This window comes from Cyprinodon tularosa, unplaced genomic scaffold (assembly GCF_016077235.1).
Source record: "Cyprinodon tularosa strain WSP-4 unplaced genomic scaffold, ASM1607723v1 ctg28, whole genome shotgun sequence".
In the NCBI taxonomy this organism is placed as follows: domain Eukaryota; kingdom Metazoa; phylum Chordata; class Actinopteri; order Cyprinodontiformes; family Cyprinodontidae; genus Cyprinodon; species Cyprinodon tularosa.
Genome location: NW_024038985.1, coordinates 324,557 through 339,502, shown reverse-complemented (window position 1 = coordinate 339,502; position 14,946 = coordinate 324,557). Strand labels below are relative to the sequence as shown.

At 40.1% G+C, this 14,946-nt stretch overlaps 1 protein-coding gene and 3 long non-coding RNA genes across 5 annotated transcripts in view; all 4 read left to right on the top strand.

Annotated features, from left to right (window-relative positions):
* Positions 1 to 14,946, top strand: part of LOC119786809 (unconventional myosin-VIIa-like) — a 121,364-nt gene that overhangs the window by 43,685 nt on the left and 62,733 nt on the right. The gene's annotated exons all lie outside the window — the stretch shown is intronic.
* LOC119786814 lies at positions 6,057 to 8,490 on the top strand. Its single transcript, XR_005281237.1, has 4 exons — positions 6,057 to 6,358; positions 7,543 to 7,735; positions 7,918 to 7,978; positions 8,399 to 8,490. It is a non-coding gene; the product is annotated as an uncharacterized LOC119786814 (long non-coding RNA).
* On the top strand, positions 10,547 to 11,712 carry LOC119786815. The gene is made up of 3 exons (XR_005281238.1): positions 10,547 to 10,570; positions 10,991 to 11,092; positions 11,639 to 11,712. It is a non-coding gene; the product is annotated as an uncharacterized LOC119786815 (long non-coding RNA).
* On the top strand, positions 11,830 to 13,733 carry LOC119786813. Its single transcript, XR_005281236.1, has 3 exons — positions 11,830 to 11,866; positions 12,287 to 12,388; positions 13,002 to 13,733. It is a non-coding gene; the product is annotated as an uncharacterized LOC119786813 (long non-coding RNA).

Below are 14,946 nucleotides of genomic sequence, written 5' to 3'. Positions count from 1 at the left end.
TGCACCAGGGGGCCAGGAGGGGGCCAGCGTGTTTTCATGGGGGCACAGAAAAGCATGAAACAAAAAACAGGGCAAGGGATTTAAATATATTAAAGAGAACTGCATGAAGTGAAATTTCTTTTCAATTAGGTTCAATAAAAATTCTATTTCTTATGAGGTCAATATACATTCATAATTTAGGAATTTTACATATTTATTTACTTAAGTTAAAATTACCATTTTCTATTAAATCTGAATTAGAACTCAGAAAAACTGATAAATTCAGCTATAAAAATCAGAGTACCTTTTTTTGTTTAGAAAAAAAAACATTTAGCAGATGAAAAATGGGATCCTATCTCAATACGACTGAAGCTATCACCTTACTGTTTTTAAATATTAGTAAAGGAAAAAAATGAAATAGATCCAAAGGACCTATTAGTAACCAAGTCTGTTCCAGCGCATATCATCATTAGAATTTCTTATAAGCATTTTTTCTTCAGTACAGGGGCCAGGACATGATTTACAGGGGCACTGGCTCCCATTGGCCCCTGTCTAGAACCGCCCAGCAGCAGCCACCATCAGCCTCTCCGATGGCAGGCTCTGCTGGCAGCAGCCACCACCGTCGGCAGCGGCCACTACGCTGCCACCATGATGACAGTCCAGCTGTCCTATCAGTAGGCTTACCGAGCGACGCCCAGGTTTACTGACACTGTTTTGGTGGCTGCAGCAGCCGGTTTTTGTTAAATAACTTAATAATACCATATTAATTTATTCATTTATTTATTTATTATTTTTTGTTCTTGCCTTTTTTTGGCAAATAACTTATTTATAGTATCTCTAAGTAGAAGTTTTTTTTTTTTTTTATGTATTGTGATGTTATTGTAATGTATCCTTAAAAACAGTAAGGTGATAGCTTCAGTCGTATTGAGATAGGATCCAATTTTTCCGTAAAAATTCAAAAAATATCCACTGGACTTGGTTTTCAAGATTTGAAGACGTTTCGTCACCTCTCCAGGAAGCTTTCTCAATTCTTCTCAATTCTTCTTTCCTGGAGAGGTGGCGAAACGTCTTCAAATCTTGAAAACCAAGTCCAGTGGATATTTTTTGAATTTTTACGGAATGACTATGACCTGGATGACTGAGAACCTTCATCAGCGATCCCATTTTTCATCTGCTAAATGTTTTTTTTCTAAACAAAAAAAAAAGGTACTCTGATTTTTTATAGCTGAATTTATCAGTTTTTCTGAGTTCTAATTCAGATTTAATAGAAAATGGCAATTTTAACTTAAGTAAATAAATATATAAAATTCCTAAATTATGAATGTATATTGACCTCATAAGAAATAGAATTTTTATTGAACCTAATTGAAAAGAAATTTCCCTTCATGCAGTTCTCTTAATATATTTAAATCCCTTGCCCTGTTTTTTATTTCATGCTTTTCTGTGCCCCCATGAAAACACGCTGGCACCCTCCTGGTCCCCTGGTGCATTTGTTCCACTGTGGCTGCTGCCGGCAGAGCTTGCCGTTCGGAGAGGCTGATGCTGGCTGCTGCCGGCACAGCCTGACATCGGAGAGGCTGATGGCGGCTGCTGCCGGCCGAGGCCACTTATAGGCAGATAAACTACTCCGTTCCATCAAGTAAATGTGATCGTATAAAAGTTTTAATGCAGTTTATTAAGCAATAACATCACAATAAAAAAAAAAAAACACATAAAGAGTACATTTTAATACAGGTTATTAAGCGATAACATCACTATCTATATATATATATATATATATATATATATATATATATATATATATAAAACAATCTAGTTAGAAGTACTATAAATAAGGCATTTGCCGAAAAATACCCAAAAAATAATTAAATACCAAAGAACAGCAATCAAAAAACTACATGACAAAATAATTCAGTGGCTCCGGCCAGTAATACGGCGTGCCATTTGCCAGCGAGCCACTGGAACTGCTGCAACGAGCCTCGACGAGCCATCGGAACTGTCACCGGAACTGCTGCTATATATATATATATATATATATATATATATTATTATAATAATAATAATGTGTGTGTATATGTATATATGTGTATATATTAGGGCTGCAACAACGAATCGATAAAAATCGACTTTTAAAAGCGTTGGCAACGAATTTAATCATCGATTAGTTGTGTTGCGCGATTAATGCGTCATCCGCCGCCGCCGTCATCACATCCACTAGACTGAAACGGGGGAAGGAATAAAAATACGGCGGAGCGAGCCAGCGCCGCATGTGCAGGTGGTTGGCCTACTACAGCGTGGCGCTTGGTTACAGGCGAGGACCGCCTCGGCGAGGGGGGTCGAGCGAATAGGGGAGGGAGGGGGTAGTTGGCAGCAAACATGGAGCGTGAGGCGTGTGCGGCCGAAACGGCGACTGTAGTTAGATATTGTTGTTAGGTGGATCGCACAGGCTAGTCGGTCTAGTTAGTGTGTGTGATGGGACGCTACTGATGACTGATTTGACACATGCGATCTTTGATTTTTGGGGCAAACAAGAACTCAGGAACCACAGGAAGTTCACCACATTGAAGAGAGCAGAAAACGAGGGTTCACCCACACGCGACAGACCGCATGTGACAGGAGGACTGAGCGCCGGAGATATCAGATCTCGGAAGATAATCGGACATGGATCTGTGGGTACATGTACCATCATCAGTGACGACACTAGTCTCTCACACGAACCTGAGCGTAAGCTCTAGAGCGCCGTGATCTCTGCGAAGTTAACAGTTTGATCTTTACACACATCACACGCTCACATGCTCCATCGCGCTAGCCTAGGAACATTGAACACGCCAATATATTGTCATAGCACACTCAAACAATTAAATAACATCATGTCTCTTGTCGTGCTTCTCTGTCACACATGAGACCTAGCTAAAGTCACACAACGCGCTCTTATACCAAACTGTACTAAAACATCTTCTGTAGATATCTAACAACTCACACAAACTGCGACAAATAGCACGCAACGAAGAAGACACCACCTGTACTATGCCCCATCTGACAGAACTCACACCAATCTTCTCTGTAGCGAAGTCCTAATCCTCACGCAGCGCAACGAAGAGACGCTGCACCCAGAGTATCTACATTGCGTACTCGACAACACAGGAGGCCACTTTGTCTTTGTGAGAGATCTGAGGAGATTTCTTGCGTCTAGTGAGAGCGAACACATTAAAGCTAGCTCGTCACTCTCTCTTCAGTGTTCTATTCGAGCGCAGCGATGACATCTATTCGCGCTAAGCATCTCTCTGAGTGTGAGAAGGTTACAGACAGTGTTACTAACACAGGTACTGCGGAGCAACTACTCATCTCTAACTCCTCTTACATACTTTTCTCATTATAGAATTAACTGCGCGTGTGCGCAGCCCACATGACGATCATATGCATAATTCACAAGATCTTCCATCTCTCTTATATGCAACCTCACCAACCAAACTTGCAAATTAGAAGTGTGCTACGTGCTTGATTCTCTTACACGCAGTTTACAGATCAGCACACATGCCTCCCACCACTTTATGGCGAACCTAAACACAGCCTGATCTTTAACTCTTCTGCGCGTGCATCATACATGCTCATCTCAACTAGCTTCTATATTGGGTATCTGGAGAGCGCTTGATCTTTTAGACATCGATTCATGTTAGTCCACACGATTCTGCACACTAGTTTGAGAGATCTTCGTGACTCACTTAGTGTGAGATGAGTGGTAGTGTTGTGTCAATGACCGCACACTTAGTCCTCCAGCGGGCTACAGCAACTAGTAACATCGACGTGTATTCACATGCATTCTAAATCAGTACGGGAGCTCATAGAAGGAGGGTGTCCACACTCTAACAGGAGGATGGGAGAGAGACAGCGAGAGTAGTGTGGTCTAGCACAATTGGATTATATCGGTGAATTAGTCCTCTCTAGGATTGTGTCTTGTACTTGACACAGAGTGATTCTGTGAGATAGTGGATGACATATGCTGAGGAGTGGATTGAGTAGATTATATATCTTCTGCGATGTGTGGTATGAAGGTCTCTCTCTCAGGAGGTGGGAGGGTGACATTTTCGGGGTTGTAGGAGTAATTCAATAGTTACGGCAATTGTTTTTTATTATTTGTATTTAGGAATTGGTATGTTGTTGCATAGTTATTATTGGTGTATAATGTTTTAATGGGGGATATACTGAGTGTGTTGAACAGGAGTAATGGAGATGTTGGGGAGTGGGGGGTTAGCGTATATCATATGGGTGGGGTGATGTGTGGAATGATAATGTAAAGTGTTTGTGACCACACACACACACACACATATAGTACAGTGTGTCAGCAGATGTCTTGATGGGCTGTGGCGTGGAACCTATATAAGGAGAGATAGGGGTGAGAGAGAAGATTAGTATGAGAGAGAGTGAGAGGCTTGGTGTGCATGGTATGATTGTTTTTTTAGGTATTGAGTTATTGTGGTATGAATCAAGTTGTGTTTGTATAATATGGTTTTGCTGATGATGTTATGTGGGTTTAGGTGGTAACGTGAGAGTTGTTGGAATTGTGAGTATTATTTAGTGTTTATTTGGGGGTAGACACCAGTGATTGTCATGTAAAAATTCAAGTGGTATGAACGTCTCTTTGTGAGTTCAAGTATGAATCATGCTAGCAATGACTTAGCACACTTTAGACACATGTTTTGGGATAGTACAGGTAGAGTAGAGAAAAACAGTCATTTGTTGTAGGGATGGGTATGGTATCGTGTAGGATGTGGAATGGGGGTACATGGGTTGGGGTATGGTTGGTGAGAAGGTAGTATTCTGGGGATTGGATGTTGATTGGGGGGTTTTTGGGACAGAGGGTTTTTGTGTCTATGGGATGTTGGAACCACACACATGATCGATATGTCAGGTAGAGAGCGAGGTATGAACTCAATGGTCCAAAGTGAGGGGGCGGAGCATATGAGTGTGAGTAAGATCTCTTCTCAGATATCTCTCTTATATGAGAGTCCTGTAGTTATATATCTGAGAGATCTCTTGAACGCTCATCTAGGTGAGCACTATCAGGCGCACACAGAAGGCGCGAGTGTGAGTGCTGGAGACAGTAGTGTGCTGTGGTGACAGGGTCTTCTGAGTGTGTAGGTCATTTTGATGGTGTGAAATATGTGGAGAATGATGTTTGTGGATGTGAGGGAATGATGGGTTGGGGTTGAGAATATGGTTAGTGGGTAGGAGATTTGGGTTTTTGAAATTGGTTATTGTGGTTTTTGGGGGGGGGGGGGTGGGGGGGGGGGGGGGGTTGTTGTATTTAGATTGTATGTTTTGTTTTTTTTTTATTATAATGAAAAAGTTGGAGGGAGTTTGTTGTTGTTTATAAAAAATGGGTAGGATGTGGGGTGGTGATGGTGTTTTTTGTGGTGGGATGTATTTTGTGTGTTGTTTTTTTGGTCGTGTGTATGATTTATTTTTAGTTTAGATGAAGATGAAGGTTTGATGGTAGTATGTGTAACATAGGTAACAAGTTATGTATTTTATAAAGAATTGTTATGTTGTTGTATGTATGTTTTTTGTAGTTTTGTTATTATGCAGACAGAAAGTTGTATTGAGGTATAAAGGTATATGATACGATTATATTTTACAAATTTACACTGTGGATTGTAGAATGGGATTTTATCTGAATTGAAATATAAGAATTGCACATATGTATGAGGTTGTGTAGTTTGGCTTTTGATCTTTTTAGTTGTAATTTAATTGTAACTTTTTCAGGATATATTTTAATTGTTTTGGTAGTACCTGTGTATATATAAATATGCTTTTTTAGTTCCATGCCTTGCTGCTGCTAAACTGTAATTTCCCAGTTTGGGATCAATACAGTACATCTGTCTGTCAAAAGTCTGAGTTGTATGATGTCCGTATGCTTCATTAGTGTGTTGCCTGCACTAAATGGTACACAGCACTCTCAGGTAAAGGGAACAGAATAGAGCAGACGCGACCTCAATGATACATTGATCTGGATGGGTCAGCATCAAAAACATTAGATGGCCACATAAAGGCTGATCAAAAAAGCAGTTTACCTGTACACTGAGCAACACAACTTGGAGAGTGCTGAGCATTGTCTGCAGGTAATACAATGAGACATAAGAACCTCAACCTCACTTTTAAAGAGTGCTGCATTTCTTTTTGAGTTCCCAGAATTAAATGCTGACTTATTTTATATTACTATAGGAAGAGGAGTTTTTGCCACACACCCCATTGAACCAGGGGACTTCGTCTTGGAGTATTGGGGTAAACTCCTGACACAGGAAGAATGCCGGTCAAGACAATACTCAAAGATTGAAAGCACATTTCTCTTTGACTTTGAGTATCGGAACAATCGCCTGTGGTAAGCATGAATAGATGGATGTTTTGTTAGATAGGATAAATTCTGATTTGACCCCAAAACATGGGTTTAATATTTGAATAATGTTTTAAAAGACACATACTCTTAGGTAGGGATACACGATATAATCGGCCCCCTATCGGTATCGGCCTGTATCGGCCTTAAAACTGAATATCGGACATCGACCACCCCACCGATATTTAACCCGATATTTGATCAGCTTCTGAGTTTCTAAAGTCTAAAAAAAAATAAATAAATACTACTACTTCTTCTTCCTCAAAAACTTCTTTTTTACAGACTTAAAAACTTCTAAAGATGAGGGAAAAAATATTGATACATTAAAATATCCCAATATCTTCATATGCTGATATATTGCCATTTAAAAACACCATATCAATCTCTTTTACTAATGAAATATTGCTGAATGTCATCGTTATGCTACGAAATCCCCCAAAAATTCACAAAATCTTGCCATATTTTTATATGTTGATATATTGATGCGGTATCGATCTATTTTACTAACAAAATCTCACAAGAATTTGCAAAATATCACGAGAGTTTGTAACAGAACGATGAAATTTCACCAGATTTTGAAAGTAAAATAGATCGATACCGCGTTTTTAAAAATCAATTTGATCAGAAATGGATAACAAAACTGCTATTTTCAATGACTACTTATTTTTGTCCAGCTTTAACATCGGTATCGATATCGGTTATCGGCTACATGAGTTTTAAATAGTGTTGCGCCAATGCCATTTTTGGCCCCGATACCGATACCCGATACCTGGCTGTGCAGTATCGGCCGATACCGATACCATAATAATGTAAAATAATTGCCATCATGGCTTTGTAAAGCTGCTGCCTACCTTTGTGAAGCAGGAAAAAATCTAATACAAAGTGAATCCAGTAGAACTTTGTATTGCCTACCAGGAATGGGTGACAATAGTTGAATAAACTTATGGCTCTCAAAATGGTATCGGTGCCCTATTTGTTGGTACTTACCGATACCACCATTTTAGGGCAGTATCGGGGCCCCGTCCGATACTGGTATCGGTGCAACACTAGTTTTAAATATCGGATATCGGCCAAAATCCCAATATCGTGCATCCCTACTCTTAGGAATTTCTTTTGAAAATGCATCTTTCAATAAAACTTTAAACTACAACAATTTTTCTTATGCTTTTCAGCCTGGATGCATCTGAAGAAGATGGATCTCTCGGACGACTAGTCAATGACAACCACAAAAATCCAAATTGTGCCATGAAAAAAATCATAGTTGACGACAAGCCACTCTTGTGCCTTTTTTCTCTTAAGAAAATAGGAATAGGAGATGAAACTGATTATGACTATGGTAAAGCAAAATGGCCTTGGCGTACTGAGGTGAGTTGGTTAGATTAGGTGTAGATTTCTTGATTTTTTTATTTTTATTTTTTACAAAAAACAAATGTTGTATTTCTCTGATATTATCGATGTTTCTAATATTACTCTGGACTATGACAATGTAAATGTGTTGAGTCTTTGATCTGTGATGTGATTTAAGATGAGTTCTTTCTGTGATCCAGGTGAAAAAAAACCCAAGCTCCTGCAGCAACAGAAGAAAAGCTATTGAGTGGTAAAGACCAGGTAATGTCACACACACCGTCATGTTTCCAGTCATGTCCTTATGGGGTCCTTCAATTTTCCAAATGCATTCTTTCTGTAGTCCCTCCTTTACACACTCCCTTGTCTCTAGTGTGAGCCATGTGGGGCCCTCCCGTCCAGTTCTTACTGTAACTGTTTTTAAGGCACCATGGTAACACCTGACATGACCTCAGCTGTGATTTTAACATTCATCATTGTGCACTCTCTGAGCTGTTGCATCTTTAAACACAATCTTTGCATTGATCCGATCATAATAGCTGCTGATGAGTCCTAAAGACCATGCTGTGCTCTTGGTTGAAGCACTGTGCTGTTTCAGAAATGTTTGACCACTAGATGATCTTATTTGCCTGTGAATGTCTCTTCATTCAGTTCTAAATCCATTCTTGTCCTTCTATATTTCAGGTGAAAGGCCTTCAGACTCCTGCAGCAGCAGTTGAGAATGAGACCAGCCCTGTTCCTATGACGTTAAATGATGGGCCAATCCCAGATGATCCCTGGACACAGGTAAAAGTACATTTAAACACATTCATCTATGCTGACTTGTATGCTATGGTGTTCTATTATTAAAGTGGCTCAATGCTTGCATGACTTGAAAGTTATCAGGTGAAGCTATTGAGTGGTAAAGACCAGGTAATGTCACACACACCGTCATGTTTCCAGTCATGTCCTTATGGGGTCCTTCAATTTTCCAAATGCATTCTTTCTGTAGTCCCTCCTTTACACACTCCCTTGTCTCTAGTGTGAGCCATGTGGGGCCCTCCCGTCCAGTTCTTACTGTAACTGTTTTTAAGGCACCATGGCAACACCTGACATGACCTCAGCTGTGATTTTAACATTCATCATTGTGCACTCGCTGAGCTGTAGCATCTTTAAACACAATCTTTGCATTGATCCGATCATAATAGCTGCTGATGAGTCCTAAAGACCATGCTGTGCTCTTGGTTGAAGCACTGTGCTGTTTCAGAAATGTTTGACCGCTAGATGATCTTATTTGCCTGTGAATGTCTCTTCATTCAGTTCTAAATCCATTCTTGTCCTTCTATATTTCAGGTGAAAGGCCTTCAGACTCCTGCAGCAGCAGTTGAGAATGAGACCAGCCCTGTTCCTATGACGTTAAATGATGGGCCAATCCCAGATGATCCCTGGACACAGGTAAAAGTACATTTAAACACATTCATCTATGCTGACTTGTATGCTATGGTGTTCTATTATTAAAGTGGCTCAATGCTTGCATGACTTGAAAGTTATCAGGTGAAGCTATTGAGTGGTAAAGACCAGGTAATGTCACACACACCGTCATGTTTCCAGTCATGTCCTTATGGGGTCCTTCAATTTTCCAAATGCATTCTTTCTGTAGTCCCTCCTTTACACACTCCCTTGTCTCTAGTGTGAGCCATGTGGGGCCCTCCCGTCCAGTTCTTACTGTAACTGTTTTTAAGGCACCATGGTAACACCTGACATGACCTCAGCTGTGATTTTAACATTCATCATTGTGCACTCTCTGAGCTGTTGCATCTTTAAACACAATCTTTGCATTGATCCGATCATAATAGCTGCTGATGAGTCCTAAAGACCATGCTGTGCTCTTGGTTGAAGCACTGTGCTGTTTCAGAAATGTTTGACCACTAGATGATCTTATTTGCCTGTGAATGTCTCTTCATTCAGTTCTAAATCCATTCTTGTCCTTCTATATTTCAGGTGAAAGGCCTTCAGACTCCTGCAGCAGCAGTTGAGAATGAGACCAGCCCTGTTCCTATGACGTTAAATGATGGGCCAATCCCAGATGATCCCTGGACACAGGTAAAAGTACATTTAAACACATTCATCTATGCTGACTTGTATGCTATGGTGTTCTATTATTAAAGTGGCTCAATGCTTGCATGACTTGAAAGTTATCAGGTGAAGCTATTGAGTGGTAAAGACCAGGTAATGTCACACACACCGTCATGTTTCCAGTCATGTCCTTATGGGGTCCTTCAATTTTCCAAATGCATTCTTTCTGTAGTCCCTCCTTTACACACTCCCTTGTCTCTAGTGTGAGCCATGTGGGGCCCTCCCGTCCAGTTCTTACTGTAACTGTTTTTAAGGCACCATGGTAACACCTGACATGACCTCAGCTGTGATTTTAACATTCATCATTGTGCACTCGCTGAGCTGTAGCATCTTTAAACACAATCTTTGCATTGATCCGATCATAATAGCTGCTGATGAGTCCTAAAGACCATGCTGTGCTCTTGGTTGAAGCACTGTGCTGTTTCAGAAATGTTTGACCGCTAGATGATCTTATTTGCCTGTGAATGTCTCTTCATTCAGTTCTAAATCCATTCTTGTCCTTCTATATTTCAGGTGAAAGGCCTTCAGACTCCTGCAGCAGCAGTTGAGAATGAGACCAGCCCTGTTCCTATGACGTTAAATGATGGGCCAATCCCAGATGATCCCTGGACACAGGTAAAAGTACATTTAAACACATTCATCTATGCTGACTTGTATGCTATGGTGTTCTATTATTAAAGTGGCTCAATGCTTGCATGACTTGAAAGTTATCAGGTGAAGCTATTGAGTGGTAAAGACCAGGTAATGTCACACACACCGTCATGTTTCCAGTCATGTCCTTATGGGGTCCTTCAATTTTCCAAATGCATTCTTTCTGTAGTCCCTCCTTTACACACTCCCTTGTCTCTAGTGTGAGCCATGTGGGGCCCTCCCGTCCAGTTCTTACTGTAACTGTTTTTAAGGCACCATGGTAACACCTGACATGACCTCAGCTGTGATTTTAACATTCATCATTGTGCACTCTCTGAGCTGTTGCATCTTTAAACACAATCTTTGCATTGATCCGATCATAATAGCTGCTGATGAGTCCTAAAGACCATGCTGTGCTCTTGGTTGAAGCACTGTGCTGTTTCAGAAATGTTTGACCACTAGATGATCTTATTTGCCCGTTAGTGTCTCTTCATTCAGTTCTAAATCCATTCTTGTCCTTCTATATTTCAGGTGAAAGGCCTTCAGACTCCTGCAGCAGCAGTTGAGAATGAGACCAGCCCTGTTCCTATGACGTTAAATGATGGACCAATCCCAGATGATCCCTGGACACAGGTAAAAGTACATTTAAACACATTCATCTATGCTGACTTGTATGCTATGGTGTTCTATTATTAAAGTGGCTCAATGCTTGCATGACTTGAAAGTTATCAGGTGAAGCTATTGAGTGGTAAAGACCAGGTAATGTCACACACACCGTCATGTTTCCAGTCATGTCCTTATGGGGTCCTTCAATTTTCCAAATGCATTCTTTCTGTAGTCCCTCCTTTACACACTCCCATGTCTCTAGTGTGAGCCATGTGGGGCCCTCCCGTCCAGTTCTTACTGTAACTGTTTTTAAGGCACCATGGTAACACCTGACATGACCTCAGCTGTGATTTTAACATTCATCATTGTGCACTCTCTGAGCTGTTGCATCTTTAAACACAATCTTTGCATTGATCCGATCATAATAGCTGCTGATGAGTCCTAAAGACCATGCTGTGCTCTTGGTTGAAGCACTGTGCTGTTTCAGAAATGTTTGACCACTAGATGATCTTATTTGCCTGTGAATGTCTCTTCATTCAGTTCTAAATCCATTCTTGTCCTTCTATATTTCAGGTGAAAGGCCTTCAGACTCCTGCAGCAGCAGTTGAGAATGAGACCAGCCCTGTTCCTATGACGTTAAATGATGGGCCAATCCCAGATGATCCCTGGACACAGGTAAAAGTACATTTAAACACATTCATCTATGCTGACTTGTATGCTATGGTGTTCTATTATTAAAGTGGCTCAATGCTTGCATGACTTGAAAGTTATCAGGTGAAGCTATTGAGTGGTAAAGACCAGGTAATGTCACACACACCGTCATGTTTCCAGTCATGTCCTTATGGGGTCCTTCAATTTTCCAAATGCATTCTTTCTGTAGTCCCTCCTTTACACACTCCCTTGTCTCTAGTGTGAGCCATGTGGGGCCCTCCCGTCCAGTTCTTACTGTAACTGTTTTTAAGGCACCATGGTAACACCTGACATGACCTCAGCTGTGATTTTAACATTCATCATTGTGCACTCTCTGAGCTGTTGCATCTTTAAACACAATCTTTGCATTGATCCGATCATAATAGCTGCTGATGAGTCCTAAAGACCATGCTGTGCTCTTGGTTGAAGCACTGTGCTGTTTCAGAAATGTTTGACCACTAGATGATCTTATTTGCCTGTGAATGTCTCTTCATTCAGTTCTAAATCCATTCTTGTCCTTCTATATTTCAGGTGAAAGGCCTTCAGACTCCTGCAGCAGCAGTTGAGAATGAGACCAGCCCTGTTCCTATGACGTTAAATGATGGACCAATCCCAGATGAGCCCTGCACACAGGTAAAAGTACATTTAAACACATTCATCTATGCTGACTTGTATGCTATGGTGTAGGGATGCACGATATAATCGGCCCCCTATCGGTATCGGCCTTAAAACTGAATATCGGACATCGGCCACCCCACCGATATTTAACCCGATATTTGATCAGCTTCTGAGTTTCTAAAGTCTAAATTAAAAAAAAATAAAATAAAAACGATGTACCAATTTAAGCCCCATCCAGCTCTGCTTGAACCAAGCCCACTTCACGTTTAGACCCCACCCACTTCGAGTATAGATGCAGATAATTTAGATGGTTGAACAGACACAGATAGTGGTGAACTTGCTCATCCCTACTGAGGTACACACCAAACCGTGATTTTTGTGTACCGTTGCAACCCTACAAAAAAGAGAAAAATTGCTTTTAGATGACAGAACATAACAGTTACTGCTTAATTGTTGCGTGGAAAATTATACTGGAAAACTCTGTGAATACAGAATTTTTTTTTGTGTTACTTGTAACTTGTTACGGGTATGACATATTTTATCTATCAAACAGTATTGCTATTTTAAGTGACTAAAATTTTCTTCACAAAAGAAAACCTACAATATTTTGTGTTTTTTGCCTACATAGGAAAGCAAACTGCTGTGAGGAGAAGCTGGACCCCAGACGAGTGTGCTGCAGTGAACACACATTTGAAGAGATTTATCAGAAGAGGTCAAGTTCCTGGTAAAGAAGAGTGTCAGCGCTGTATTGATGCAGAACCTCAAGCTCTCAGAAACAGGGACTGGAAAGCAGTTAAATACTACATTAAAAATCACATTACAGCCCTGAGAAGAAAGGTGTAGTGTGACAGCACCTAATGGAACTGAGGTAAAACCGAAGCATTTGAGGTAGGATCTTAAAATGTTTAATCCTTTATGTGTTCTGTTGTAGAGGTTTGCTCAGGATTTGTTACTGTCCCGTGGCCTACAAATATACACATTTCACAATTCTTATTTTATCTTATTTTTAATTTATTTTTATTACGGGCGCAGGAAATGTTATTTCAAAGGATTTTTTATTTGTTTAAATATCTCTGTATGATGCCTTTTAAATTTGAGTTTTCACTGGAAAAAAAAAAAAAAACTTAACATGACACTAAGGATGCAGTCCTAAAAAGCATGTAATTTCAGTATTTGTACAACAAAAACTGTTTGGTTTAGATATAAGTTCAGGCTGAGGCTGTTGTTGCCGCATAGCGGCACCGAAAACCCTACTGCATATTTTTGGATTAATCTGTTTGGAAAGGGACTCAGTTTGACAACTGTGGCATAAACTGTTAATGCCAACAATAAAAGTGGTCTTTTCATTTTTGTCAGAAAATTTTATGTGTAGCGTGCTTCTTTTTATGTCTCAAGGCAAATGGAAGGTTTTACATAAACAGTTGTGCTTGAAAGTTTACATCCCCTCCCGTTAAAGAAAAGGTTAAATTCACAATAGTGATTCAAATAAGTAGAAACTGAAAATGGTAAAAAAAAAAATAAAGATTATGAAATTATAATTTTATTTTATTTGAATATTGATTTTGAATTTTGTTTGAAAAATAATTTTTAAAAAGTGTCCCAGAGAAATTTAAAGGTTGGAGGGTTGCAGAATGAAAGTATAACATTTCATTAAAAAATTATTTTTAGCTTGATAATAATTATAAAAATATTTACGGCTTTGACAATGGCATTATGTTTACATCTATAAGCCATTGTTGGTTGCCAAATATGATCTCTGTGTGGCAATAGTATGTTTGGCACGGTTGCCAAGCTAGCACAGGGGGAAACAGGGAAGACTGTGAGTCAAGCAGCTGCTTCAGAGTCCTGGAGGTGTTCCTGAAGAGGAGTGACCTGACAGATTTAGGTTAAGACGACCCATATAAACGTTTTCTAAGCCATCAAAAACATGGAAATGGTGACTTTTCTCCTCGATCGGAAAGCTAGCTTGTTTGCTAACGTGGCTAATGTTAGCTGTGAGTTATAAACTCCTCCGTGTTACTTGTAGGACATGCTGCAGGCTGGTGGTCACTTGCATATCAGCAGCGAGCCTGGGATCCCAGCAGCTGGAGTTGTTTTTCGGCCGTTGCAACTACAACTTAGACACACGTGATCTTGCTGTTCTGCCCGTCTTCCATATTCAACCTTTAAGCAGCTTGTTCATTAACAGTGGACCAACATACCTGTCAACAGGTGTCATCTGATTGACCATTACAGAAAACACCCGATTGCAGTGATTACCTCAAATGGTCAGACTGTATGGCAGAACTGTGCATCATTCCTCATTACAAAAATAACTATTTTAGTCCAAAATGCGGAAACTGGGATTAATAATCAAGGCTGGTCTCAGCATCTGCTAATGGCGACCTTGGGCCCCATAAACACATAAAAACTTGATATGTATGTGTGTATGCGAGTGGACCCCACAAGTTGGCAATGCTAGGAACGGGATCCCACAAGTCGCCAAATGCCTTTTTGGATAAAACTTTAGAAATTTGTTGAACTGAAGTGATTTTAAGGATTGGGATTTTTTTTTAAATCCATCCCTTGTTTTT